General features: G+C 45.3%; 1 long non-coding RNA gene across 3 annotated transcripts in view; it reads left to right on the top strand.

The window, feature by feature from the left end:
* Nucleotides 1-13,741, top strand: part of LOC118700000 (uncharacterized) — a 76,422-nt gene that overhangs the window by 26,872 nt on the left and 35,809 nt on the right. For all 3 annotated transcript variants that reach the window (XR_004982169.2, XR_004982168.2, XR_004982167.2), the window contains exons 2-3: nt 3,429-3,496; nt 8,583-8,751. This is a non-coding gene — a long non-coding RNA (uncharacterized LOC118700000). The remainder of the gene's footprint in view (nt 1-3,428; nt 3,497-8,582; nt 8,752-13,741) is intronic.

The following is a 13,741-nucleotide window of genomic DNA, read 5'->3' as shown; positions in this document are numbered from 1 at the left end:
CTATGGAATCCTCATTTCCTGCAAGGTGTGGATTTCCAGTGAGCAGTGCTGGATTCTTGGATTACTTTGCTAGGCTGAAGGAGCATACCCAATACATGTGTATCTGTAAGCTGATATGAATCCAACTGAGACTAAAAAAATTAGCAGTGAAATTGTGCAAGTTTTGCAAAACTTCCAGTGTCCCACATAGGTGGTTGTTGTGCTGGTCTGCTTTCATACAGGTAAGGGCTTCCTTCTATGTAAGTGTGAGGATGAGTGAAAATGTGATTGTCCCACAGTACTGACAGATTAAAAACATGATTTTCTAGAGCTGTGAACTCTAGACTTGGTAGAATGGACAGAAAGAGGATAATTTTCCTGGAAAAGACTGGGTAGCTGAATAGGGATTCTTTTAAATAGGATGAAAGTAAGAGAGCAAGGGGTGTGGATCATCAGTGCTTCACATTTGAAAAAAAGAGCATGAGGATTTTTAGTCCATGGGGAGAAGAATGGAGACAGAAGGCAAGTCCAGGATATGTGAAGGTAGAATCTTCATAAGGCCTTGCTTGTTTTCTGTGCTAGTGGTTTGGGGAACTGGTAAAACTGGACTGGGATATTAAAGGCTGTAATCCCAATTCATCATTTATAGCCTGCTCATGTCCAGGCAGACACGTCCATCCCAGCCTTCTCAGATACAGTGAACTGCTGCATTTCACAATCATGGGAAGGGCTTCCCAGCTGCACGATCCGAGCGTTTTGAAGTGACACATGGTGCATTATATTAACTTGGTTCAGACAACCAGCTTTAAACATCTGAATCTGATTTCTTGATGCTAATTCTTCTTGCTCAATCTTTATTTCAGCTGTGTGGAATTCTCAGACCTTTTTGACCCTGACTTATCATTTCCTGATGTTTTATTGCTAAGTCATTGAGGTTTCAGGGAGGCTGATGTTTCTAAAATGTGCACACCTTTGATTGTATGCATGGCTGGCGTGTCAGAGCAAACTTTTCATACGCTCTGTATATATCACTGTCTGCAGTGCTGTGTGCTCTGCAGTTGCACCATTTGGTGTGCTTATCTGCATGCCCCATTAGTGCAGTCCTCCTTAAAATGTGGTTGTTATTTAAGGCTTTTCAAAAGCTCAGCCTCTGCACAGTACAAAATTTGATCTGAGCCTACGTCCGCTCTTGTCACTCAAGTACAGGTTCCATCTGTTCCCCTTTTCCTCTCCCGTTGCTGCTTGCCACATCCAGACCACATGCTGCTTATACATTGTACAATAGACATTTCTGCACACACACTTCTGAAAATGTGGCTCTTAGTGCTTTATTGTTCACATGTGTCTTGTTGCTTAAGGCAAGTTTTATCAGTAACAATTTTGTTGTTTACTGACACATAGAATAAAATGGATACTGTTAAAATGTGACTTGAGGAGAGTAAAAAGACCTTTGATACACCAATTACACAATTTCTGCCAGCTTTCTGATCACTCTCCCCTGCCACCACTTCCCCAAAATCTGTAGTTACCCAAGAATAAAGCAAGATCCTAACATCACTCACGGTAAGGGCCACTCCACTCTGCATGAGGCTGCTCCATGTTGGTAAAGATTCACCAGCACCTCCCCTGCTCCTGTGTCTGGTGAGGAGAGAAGATGGGACCTTCTAGCATTCCCTTCCAGCAAGGCAGCTCTGGCTTCTGCTTTAGATCTCTTTTACAGATCCCCCGTGGTACCTTGCAAAATGGCTACATTCTTCCCTTTGGGGAAAGAAAATTCCCTAAAGGAACTAGTTCCAGAAGTGGAATCAGTGCTAGGAAAGCCTATGAAGACGCTTCTCTTGCAGGAGCTGAGCTGACCACCAGCAGCTCTCCCAGTGTGCAGACTGGAGCAGACCCAGAGGTATGCAATGACAAGGGAATTAACACAGGCAGATTCCCTGGGAGCCTTCTCAGACATGTGGTGAGACTGGAGTATCTGCAAACAGATCACAATGGGTGCAACTCCCAATAATGTTCCTGGGTGTCTGCAGCAGGGATAGCACACAGCCCAATACACTGGATTATTGTCACCCAGGGACTTCCCACACCAGGAAAATCCCCAACTGCCCAAAACCTCCAGTTTCCCACCTGGAGAAACCCAAGACCTGCCCATGGCAATGATAATTTCTCCTACTGGGGAAGAGCACAAATGGTAGGAATAGAACCGGTTTCTATCCAATGAAAGCTCCCCTGCCAAAGACAGTGTGTGCTTCCAAGACAGACACAGTCCCCTACGAGCAGCCACACAGCTCCACTTGCATCCTGCACATGCAACCAGAGGCTGAAAAAACACCTCAGGACAGGATCATAAAGAGCCTTTTCTGACCATGGACTACAGCCATGGCTCATAGGGTGTCTCATGGCTATTGTTCCACCCTGTGGCTCCCATCCCAGTCCTCTCTGCAGATCAGCAGAAGCAGTGAGGAGACCCAAGGTCTCTTTTCCCTCAGAAGGGGTAGGTAGGAAGAGCCAACTTTTGTTTGCACCAAAATTCTCATCATTCTCAGATACAATTCACTGAATATTCTGTGTACCGCCCTGTACCAAATTTGAGGTCATCCATTGGAGGGGAAGCATGAAGGATACAAAAGAAGAGAATGGAGCAAAGCTCTTGGCAAGCTGTAGTAAATTGGAAAGGAGGCAGGTAGGAACAAAAATGAAGCAAGTGCTTAAAAGAGTTATTCAGGAGAAACAAGGGCTTTAAATGACATTTGAGTACGGGAAAGAAATCAGTATCCGTGGTTTCCACTGGTGTTCAGAGTGCTAAAAGCAGAAGTGGTTGCTGAAGTCTAAACAGGAATGTGAGGCTGAGCTCTCAGCTTCCTCCCAAATTGTATGATTTACAGGCTCACTTGATTTACAGGCTCACGTGCAGAATAGGCCTTATTTTATAGAATTTCAGGCCTTTTTGAAACAAATCGCTTCGTGAGCAGTGGAACTAATGGCTCTTGGTTTCCTGAGGGTCTCTGACCACTGCTTCATACTCACCTCCCTTCTCTCCTCTCCTCCTAAAATAAAATGACAGCAATGAGCTCCACTCTTCCCTCATTATATGCTCCAAGACCCTTTCCTGGGCTGCAGTCAGTTCCATATATGCTGGCTGATCAGCTAACGCATCCATGGCCAGCCAGCATGCACATAGCCAGGTGACTGCTGGCTGCATTTCTTTAGCTGAGGTCCCTGCCCCTCTCACTGCAGTTTGCACAAAATTTGGAGAGGAAATCAGTAGCTGTTGAAATTTCTACCTTTCAGTCCTGTGTGAAATCAGGTACAAATTATTGATGGAGCTGGACAGACAGATGGAATCTGAGCTAAAAAGGTTCTGTTGTATCGGCTTTGGATGTACATATAGCATATTAGTCCAGGTTCTGGAATTCATTTCTCTCTCTCTTTCTCTCTCTCTTTTCCAGCTATTTTTAACCTGGATGTGTTCTGTGATATGTTTCCCACACAGCACAGAAACTGGCACAGCTGAGGGGTGAGTGAATGGTGGGAGAGGGGAAATCAGGGGATGCTTATGTTGGTGCTGCTGCTGAAAGAAGTGCTCATCAAACGATAGCCTCTCAGATCTGTGTAATGTGGAGTCCCACACTTCCCCACAGAAAAATTGTTACTCTAAATATATTCACAGTCTTAAAGTGCTCGGATACAGGGCAAAAAGAGCTAGAGAAATTAAGGGAAACTCTAAAAATAACCAGCAGAAACAGCAGCCAGTTTTGAAATGTAATGTTTTCTGTCATAGCTTAACATCTTGGTACTGCCCACATTCTTGTGTGTACATCTCAAGACATCCCTTGCAGAGGATCTCATAAGGAAAATCCTGTTTGTGGCAGCTCAGTCTCTGCACAGAGTGCACATCAACTCAGAAACCCTTTATGTGACTTACTATACATGCAAACCTCAAGCTTGAAAGAACAGAGTTTTTGTATGGAAAAACATAGGAAAAAGCTTCTTGAGTATTAATTTACAAAATGAGACCTCTAAATGTGAAGGATTTCTTCAGTTAACTATAGATAATTATAATGTGTGAGATCTGCTTTTCCCTCCATGTTCTGTTTAACACTGTTTGTTAGACATGAAAGGAAAAGAGGATTAAAAGGGAGAGATGGTATTGTAAACAACCCTTCAGGGGAGGTGGGAAAACAACAGTAACTCTCTCAAACAGAACACAAAGATGCCCTTAGGAAAAGGTTTTCAGTGTCCTGCATTTGAAAGTTAATGAGTAAATTGATGTCAAATATTGCTTTAAGGACTGACAGTGCCATCTTTAAGATCTCAAGCATGCACCACAACTGAGAAGAGACAAAGGGAATTTTTAATGGGCAATAAATGGATTAATATTTTTTGAAGCAAAGCTACAAGCAGGTTAGTTCTCATGGGATGTGAATTTGGTCTGTACTTCCTGGCACTGTGACTTTATTTTTTTCATTGCTTTACACTGTCTTTTGATGAAGCACTGATTTTTCTTTCAAAAGAAAAAAAAAAAAAGGTGGTCTTAGTAAATAATCCTCCTTCAAGTTACAGTAAGTCCCTTGAGGTGTACAGGGTTGGCTGGTTTGGGGGTTGTGTAGGCACGTGCCAGACCATCTGCCCACTACCCTGTTATGCCTTGCCTCACACCAAGCTCAGGTTGCTTGGTCATCTCGGCCCCTGCAGAGGTGTTGCAAGACCACCTTGTACAGATGCTTCCTTCACCCAGAGCTACCTGCCAAGAATGTTTTAAGACCCTACTAATGTCTTCCCAACCTTTTACCCACTCAGGGATCCCAAAACCATACCACCTGTTCCCAGCTGCCTCTTACTTATCCTCACACCTCCGAAATGCACAGCAACTTCACAAACCTTTCCTACTCCCCATTTCTCAAAAAACTCCTTTGCCATCACCACAACATTGAGACATATCTGCTTACACTACCATAAGTTGCCAGCCTAAAAAAAAAAAAAAAAAAGAAGAGAGAATCAGTTCCTCAAGCTTAGACACACAGACACTAGGGAGCACATGCCCAGCCTTGAGGGAGTGCATCAATAACACCTCCACCCTCTTATCACTGCTGCTCTCTGGCTCACTTAACCTATTCCCAAGGGTCAGCCACTACCTTCCAGTACTTTCTCCGTGGATAAAAAACACTTAGTTTAACTTTTCTGCTCAGCTGCTATGTTCTAGCTCTTCCAGAGCAACTAAAACCCCAGTCTGTTCACACTTTCATGCCAGACCCTGCCTCTCAGAGCTAAGGGTTGTACTGCTCCTTGAAAACCTCCCAACACTCAGCTCCTCTCCAGGAGACATCCTGACCTAGTGCAGCATCTGCCCTCTCTGCAGGAGAGGTGCCTGTGCTCCAGCACAGATCGCATGACTCCCTTGTCCCCGCAAGCTCGAGTACTTCAGTACTTGGACAGAGAGACAAGCTTGGCTCCTCTGTGTCATCTGCCTCTCTTCTCAGGGCATTTTTCAATACATTCCCCGTCTCCTCTCTCTCATTAGCTTCTGTGTTAGTCTCGAGCTTATCCCTATCTAAATGACAGGCTGCCAAACAGGCACATAAGCTTTCACTTGGCTTCCACCAGGGAATACAGCTTTGATCTGCTAAGAATGTAACTCTTAACAGTTCTCCTGCCCCATCAGAGATGTGGGATCAGCTCTGCTGTGCTTTCTCTCTCCCCTTTGGAAGTCCCCACCAGCAAGAATGCAAGCTTTACACTATCCAAAAGCAAGATCACACCTTTCATACACAGGTACATATTCAGACATACATACACTGGCTCTACTGCATCCTGCCCCATTTCTGAGCAACTGGAGCATGAAAGTAGGGAAGCAAGAGGATACTGAGGTGCTCTATGTTTTTATGAGAGAGAGACTGCTTGAACCAAGTGGCTGAGTTCTGTGTAGTCCCACCTAACTGGCACAAGGCTCTAGCCAAGCTTGTTGTGACTGTCTTTGGAAAAACTGGAGTTCAGCTTTCGTCTGGCTGATAAAGTTGGTATTGTAAAGAAACCAGAAATACAAGTCCTGCTCAAGAGCTGTGCTGTGCCTCAGGCAAGAATATGAACACAGGCTTCTCCTTCCAAACTACAGTGAAAAAATTAGGTATTCTCAGAGCAGCCCTGGCGGGCAAAGCCTTGCTTGCTGAGGTACATGTAGTTTGTACATCTAAGGGCGATGATGCGAGACTGGGGACAGCTGGGGCAGGGAAACACAAATCCATTTGGATAAAGGGTTTCCCCATGGTGCAGAACCAAGGAAGAGTTTCAGCACCATGTTTCTCCTAGGCACAAGTCAAATCATCTTGATGCCTCAATGGATTTGACTCACCAAGAACAGCGTCACGTTCAGCACAAGGTGAAGCACAGAGTAATTGCATGGGCAGGTGTTTGCAGAGAAGCAGATGGAAAAGGTGGGTGCTCCAATACTATCATGGCAAGCATGGAAGAAAGAGTTTGAAGAGGGCTAGGAAAAAACCTCAAAATTCTCCTTACCATGCATGAGATAATTGGTACAGCAAGGTTAAGTCTGGGTCTTTTCAGTGGGAGGAGGAAACCTCCCAAGCTGAAAACTGTGCTTCCATTCCCTGTCCTCATCCAATGCCCAGACTCATGTCAAGCATCAATATTGTGTGAAACACAAGCCCTAGTACATATCAATGTAAAAATCCTTGAATTCGAGCAAGTTCCATCACACTCCAGGGAATGTCCAGTTTCCCAACTTGTTTTCTGCTCCTTCTGTGCCTTGATTCATGCTAGACATGGATTTAGTCTTTTAAAAAAGACACCTGAATTGAACAAAACAGTCTTTTTACTGAAAAACCTGTCCTGAAAAAATGTAGTCCTGAAAAACCACACTCCAACATCCCTTCCCTCCCACTCCCTTGCTGCAAGTGCAGTGCTGGGCATAAGTCATCTCTCCAAATGCAGGTGTCAAACTAAGAAAAGGAAAACCAAGCAAACTCCCGGGACTCCAGTTAGTCAACTGACTGGATCTGCACTGAGTGTAAAGCACAAGCTACACTCCAGAACTCACTGACACCTCCCTGAAATCCTGAGGATGCACAGTTGCAGACCCAAAGCCAGACCTATAACGTGCTGTAGAAAAATAACAGCTGCTGTGAGGTCCCAAGTCTTGCCATAGCAGGGACTCTTTGGCAGGTATTTCAGAGTCAACACATCTAGACCCCTAACATTATTCCCATCCAGTACTGGTGTGTATTTTAACTTGGACAGTGCCCAATCTGCACAGTTAGTGTTTTCCACACAAAAATGCCTGGTTGGTAAACTTCCAAGAAGTTCTATTTTAGATTCAATGAAGAATAGCAGCTTTCCATGGAACTTAACTTTGTTCTTTCTTCCTCTCTTTTCTCTCACCCCAAGATTCCTAAAACACCCATAAATTTTCATTTGGAAATGCTACCTGGGGTGCTTTATGGATGTCAGAGTTCATTTGTTCTGTCCTTCAGGCAGTAGGATAGTTTCATTAGAAGCCCTTTTGTACCTTGAAAAAATACCTGGGGGGACAAGGAAAGTTACAGTGTCCCATCTTTACCTTTTCATTGAACTGCTTTCCTGAAGAGAGTGCAGTAGAGGCTCTCCTGTTGACTTCTGAAAATTCACAATTTTAACACTGTGCTGCTGCTCCTGTGGTGTGTATGAGTGTATGGTCACTCATCACCATGAAGGATGAGAAGCAGAATCACAGCTGTGGAGAAGCCACCCCTCCATGCTCAGAGTATAGATCTGCTAATGTGCAATTGCCTCAGAGTGGGAGATATACACATAAATCCTACTGGAAACCTCTTATTCTCCTGCATCCAGGTTCTCCTACTTCTGCATAAGAGCTGTCCCATAGCCTGCAAACCATGTCCTAAACAGCTGAAATTTGCAGGAGCATGCCATTTCCTTATCAGCTCCCACTTTGTGGTACATTTCTATACTTGTTTTGTCCCATTCTGTGTCTCCATAGCTCTCAGAAAGAACTGAGCTCCTTCCAAGTTGTAATGATCCTCACTTGTTCACTCCCTCACAAACAGAAATCACTTTGGCCAAAAGCCAGGACTGCAGAAAGGGCCAGGCACATACACGGGCAGCTTAAAAGCACCTCAGCTTTGGGAAATCCTGCTGGGCTGTAACAGCTGCCACAAACCCAAATCATATCAAGCAAGGCCTGTCTGATAATTCTTTGGCTCAATCCCCAAACTGGCTAAACTGCTTTTCCATACAAAGTATTTCCAGGTGGGTTATTAGGTCCTGTATCCCTTCCATGTTGTATTCTCTCATGGTTGAAAAAGACATTCCTTAGAACAAGCTATTTTTAACAGAAAAGCAAATATTCTCCTTTATATTTCTGGCTCCTCTAAACCAGAAGGATACTTTGCAAGACACAAACTGTTCCCACTGAGTAGCACATGGGTCTTATCTGCCCACAGTGCCTGTGCCTGTGCAGGACTTTCATCTGGGGATATAATTTACATTTTCACAAGGAGATTGATGCTAGTAGAAGTACGAGTGTGAAGAGTTATGCAAGTATGAAGGGTCATGCTCTGTTAAATCTAGTTTCCCTTCCTGTATGTTTACAGCAGCATCACTACAGCCACATTTGAGTCTGTGCTGCTTTAATTGTACCAGAGGAGTTAAAAGGAAAGAACTGAGCGAAGCGTGCCCCACAGCTGGTTCTGGCTGAGCTGTGTGAGTCGCAGTGTGAGAAGGCGGCAGAAGCCTGGCTCCACGCAGCCCTCCCAGCTTCAGGTAGGCACACCTGGGCTGTTTTACATGTGTGCACACGAGAGCCATCAGTAAAGCCTTGCTGAAATAGCTGCACCTATATAAACCCTTCATGGTGTAAGAGAGCAAAGCTTTGGGAGGGCTGGTTTGTGGCACTCCCTGTGGTGGATGGAGCAGGCATTGATCGACCTGCTGTGACTCTGGCCCATTGCAAAAATCTATGCCCAAGGCGAACAGGATTGTTGGAAAACAACCACAAGTGCGAGACCTGTAGATCTGTAACTAGATACTGCACGACAGAAGTAGGTAAGGAAAAAACAGGGCTTTCATTTGAAAACTGTAAGAAAAAAAAAAAAAGGTTTGTTGGTTGATTTGAGTCTCTCGGGTCTCTGAAGGGAGGTGGAGACAGAACAGTATGAAACCCAGAGGTTTCTGTGCGTTAGAACAAAGTGTTTCACTTTGAGACGCTTGCAGACACGATGATCTGGACATGTGTCTTTAGAAAAAAAAAAAAATATACCCCGCAGTGACCAACAAAATCTGGCCAGGCGGCGATCGCCGGGGTCTGACCGAGCTGCGGGTGAGAGGCCTGTCCCCAGGGCGGGCTGCCTGCGGCACACCGTGCCAGCCAGCATTTCTTTCTCCGCGCTGCTGGGAAGAGGCAGGTCTCGATGGGAGCCCTGTCAGCTGCGTGCCGCCTCGCCAGGCCCGTGCTCCGGGCTGCAGGCAGGGCCGGAGCTCCCCTGCAGCGCTGCAGGCAGGCCCGCGGCACCGCCGTGACTCAGGCTCCCGGCTGCCCTGCACGGCCTTCCTCCCCGGGCCGCGATCCTGACATCGCCCACTCTGGATACCGTCATCTTTTTCCAAAGACAGCGCTGCCAAGCGCTGCTGCCAGCGGCTCACGGCTGTGCCAGGCGCTCGGCCAAAGCTCCTGCCCTTAGCCCACGGCAGCCCGGCTCGTCGATGAGTCCCAGTGAGACAGCGTGAGGGCTCCTCTGGGCTGCAGAACAAGCTGGGAGTCCTGGAAAAACTGCGGCATTACCAGCCTGGCAGAGCCTGGAGAGAGCCTCGTGCTCTTGCGGGAGAGCAAAACAAAGCAGGAGATGTTGCAAACACTTTCTATTTCCTCCCAGTGAATAGTAGAAAGCCCCACCCAAATTTCACTCCTCACTCCCACTTTATGTTAAAAAACAAACACACTCAAAAAAAAAAAAAAAAAGAAAAAAGTCAACATTTGCTACTGCGTGTTGTCCTTGCTTCCATGTGACCCAGGCATGTGATTAAGTTGTTGATACTTGTTTTTTATAGGATCAAATTCATAGCTGCTGTAGAAGCCCGTTTAACTTGTCAAAGCAATTCTCTACCCTGGCAAGATACACAAGCTGAGGAGCTTCCGTCGGCCACAGGGTATCCTGCCCATCTCAGCCTTCTCCCTGCATGTGTGGCTCCTTCTCTCCATCCCAGCAAAGCCACCAGTTGTATACATTTTTAGGAAAACAGGCAAAATCCCTCTTAGCTGCACTGCAGATCTTGGTGAGAGGCCCCTACCCCATGGCAAGTCAGTATTTTCTTCCAGCCTTTCTTTTCTTCCTTTTGGAAGTGCTGCTTAAATACAAGAGAAGGATAAGACTCCACCAAAAAAAAAAAAAAAAAAAAAGGCCCAGCTTGCCAGCCTGCTGCACGCTCTGTGTTTGGTTTTCGCTCACAGCCTGCACAGCCCTGCCTGTGTGGATCTGTTGAGTCATGTTGCATGGCTGGATGGGATGGGGCTGTTTGCTTCCAGCCTGCTTTCTGTTCCCAGGTCTCCTGAACCATCAAATGTTACCCATGCTAGGGAGCCACAGTGTTGCCCTCAGGCCCCTTTCCCTCCTTGGCAGGCAGGAGCTCTGGGGGATCAAGGGGTCATGCAGAGCATGTGTTGGGAAAGCATGGGGACGCCCTTTTCCTGATGGGGTAGAAATAACCATGGCCCTGCTCGTGGTGTCTCCCTGTGACCAGTGTGCAATGCACTGGGCCACGTCAACCCAGCAGTCACTTCTCAGGTCTCAGTAGTTCCTGTAAATAATGGGGGGAGCCTCTGCATCCGTGACTGCCTTTGAGCAAGCCTCTGAGATACCTACACAGGGCTCTGCTGCTGGAGTTGGCCAGGGACCAGGCCAGCACCTGACCTGAGGCGTCCTATTTATGAACCTGGAGTCCAGACACAGGTCCATGATTACACAGAGGCACAAGAAGGAACCAGTGCTCCACTGTTGCTCCTCAGCACCCTGTCAAGGCAGCAGTGGGGGTGTGAAATGCCTGTGTCTTCCCTCAGCGTTAATTCCTGAGAACCACAGAATCATGGGATGTGTCAGGCTGGAAGGGACCCCAGTGGGGCATCTGGTCCAACTCCCTGCTCAAGCAGGGCCATCTAGAGCACATGGCACAGGATTGTGTTTAGACACCTCTCTGGGTGTATTGAGGCAGAAGACATAAGTGTCAACCTTAGAGATCTCCCCAGTTTGCCCCAAATCCATGTGTGCTTCCAACTGATGCAACAGTCTTCTTGGGATTTGCTTTTAATTACAAATGAGCTTTTTGTTCACAGTAGTAGGTACTACCTTTCCTTATGGGCTTTAACTGCTTACAAAGTTGTTCCTGCAGCAGTGGTGTCCCCTCCACTCTTTCTGCTGGGCTCACTGTTGTTAAATTGCTGTGGATGCTTCTACCTGCAGCCATCGCCAAGCAATGGAGACACTGCATGTTTTTTGAAGCAGGAATCAGGTGTAACAGTCCTATAATCTCCCCCATACAGAAAAACATTTTATTTTTCGATGGGAGTCTTGGTTTTTTTCTGTCAAACATAAAGCTTGAAGGCAGCACTGGACACATGCTTGCTTTTCCCCTTTCCCAATGTTTCCCTTCTTCTGTACTTTGCCACTCTATCTTCCTTCTTGTTGGAAAGGTAAATCTTTGAACATAACAATTTATCATCCTCTCTTTTCATAATGCCTGGATTTGAATAAGAAAGTCTCAATCTCTAAAACTCATTGAAAACTCTTTGAGTTGCCCCATTCTTTGGGGAAAAAATGTGATGTTGGTGTTCTTCTGTTTAAAAAAAATATTTTGAAAAAACACATTGCTTTTAATGGCAATTCAGACTGTCAGAACCAGGAAGTTTTAGGCTTTCTGTGCTGAAGTAAGAAATCATAAAATTGATAACTTTGTTTGGGTTGGAAAAGACCTTCAAAGATCATCTGGTCCACCCCCACTGCTGTGGGCAGGGACATTGTTCAGCTGGATCAGCCGACCTGCCTTTTAACATTTCCAGTGATGGACATCCACTTTTCTTGGCAAGCTGTGCCAGTGTTTGGATGCTAGTCAGCATACCTCATATCCCCAAAATATATTTATTTATAGCTTTTTTAGTTTTTTGGTATTCTGGTCTCCTTGATCATGGCCTGTGTGAGCACCTAGTTGCTTCTCTAGGCTCTCTCCTGTGGCATGCTAGTCTGAAATTCCTTCTCTCCCAAGGAACTCGGGCAGCTCATGTCTGATTTGCATGGGACTTCTTGTGTCTCTGACACAGGCTGAGGTCTCTGTGCACTACTGGTTTCTTTTTGCTGAACAGGAGCCTCTAAATTTTTAAAAATCTTTATTCCCATGGTTGGGGAAGGTTCTCTTTTGCCAGATCACCAAACCATCAGCATGGAGATGCCAATTATCCATAGGTCCCTGAACAATTAGTTAGATGGGGTTCAGTGTGTGGTATTCAGGAGCAGTCAGTATATATATTTTTTTTCAGCTATATTTTTTATAGCTTGTTGTTTCTTGTTGAAAATTACTTTCTGATATTAACAACCCCCTGTCTTCTCAGAACTCTCTTTTTTTTCCTTAGTGATGCCAGCAGGAAACCCATTTCTGATGGCAGATGTTTATAGGAGTAATAGACCTTCAGTTTTCCAGATTTTAACTGAAATGTCTACTTTGCATTTCAAAAAAAAGAGAGTCTGAAATACATTGAGAAGGTCTGCCACTTTCTGAGAAACTCTATTAAAAATTAATTTTCAGTTCCTTCCTTTTTTGCCTGCCAATATTCTCTGGCAGGTGGGTGTTTTTTCTGGCCAGAGGGGGCTAATCCACATCTGTTTTCTTCTTAGCCTGGCAAGGCCTATAGGTCAGAGATTGCTCTGGTATTTGTGCTGCTGCTGAGGGCAATAGGCTGAAGCTCTTCACAAAAAAACAGTTCAGCTGCTTTCATTCTCCTGAATCAACAGCTACTTGCAAAAACAGAGAGGAGTATTTTTGCCAGTCTCAGATCTCTCTTATTTCCCCATGAAAAGTTACACAGACTTCTGTGCCAGGCAGCGGAGAAGCATCAACTCTCCTCAGTGGTCATCACAATTAACTTGAAGCTGTGAGCCAGAGCTGCATTTCATGAGCCCAGAGCTTTCCTGTGCAGGAGCTTTAGCCTTAGTGAGGGGGTGCCACATTAGAGATGAGCTTCCAGGCTCTCAACAGCAAGTCTGTTGCAATAACTCTGTTGATCAAATAAAGTTTCTGTTCACAGCACAGAGCCAAAAACTGTTTCTGATTGCAGCCTTGAGGGGTATTTCTTGGCTCATAGTCAATGTTTTAAGCAATGTGCTGCTCTACAAGTCATTACCAATGTTTGAAATCTCTTCCTTCTTACTATTATCCTCAGAGATGTGGAATGAAGACTATTTACCTTTCCCTCATAGTTCATTATGATTATTAAGCCAGGTATGAGGATTTGTGCATGAGAGTTGAATATCGCAGGCCTGTTCTGGCTGTGATATTATTTTCAGAAGTGAGTATATTCAGAAATATGGCCAAGTTTTTCTTTTTTTCTTCTCCTAACTGTATTTGTGTACAAAGATTTCAAGATTTCACAATACCATGTTGTATATGCACTCTGTGCTGAAAGCAGTAATAAGAAGCAATAACACTGCCACATTACCTAGACACTTAAACAAGCCTCTTCATTAATAAACTGCTACCTCTACCTTCAGAT

This window comes from Molothrus ater, chromosome 2 (genome assembly GCF_012460135.2).
Source record: "Molothrus ater isolate BHLD 08-10-18 breed brown headed cowbird chromosome 2, BPBGC_Mater_1.1, whole genome shotgun sequence".
NCBI classification, from domain to species: Eukaryota; Metazoa; Chordata; class Aves; order Passeriformes; family Icteridae; genus Molothrus; species Molothrus ater.
The sequence above is the reverse complement of the archived record's forward strand: the minus strand, read 5'-3'. Positions and strand labels throughout refer to the sequence as shown.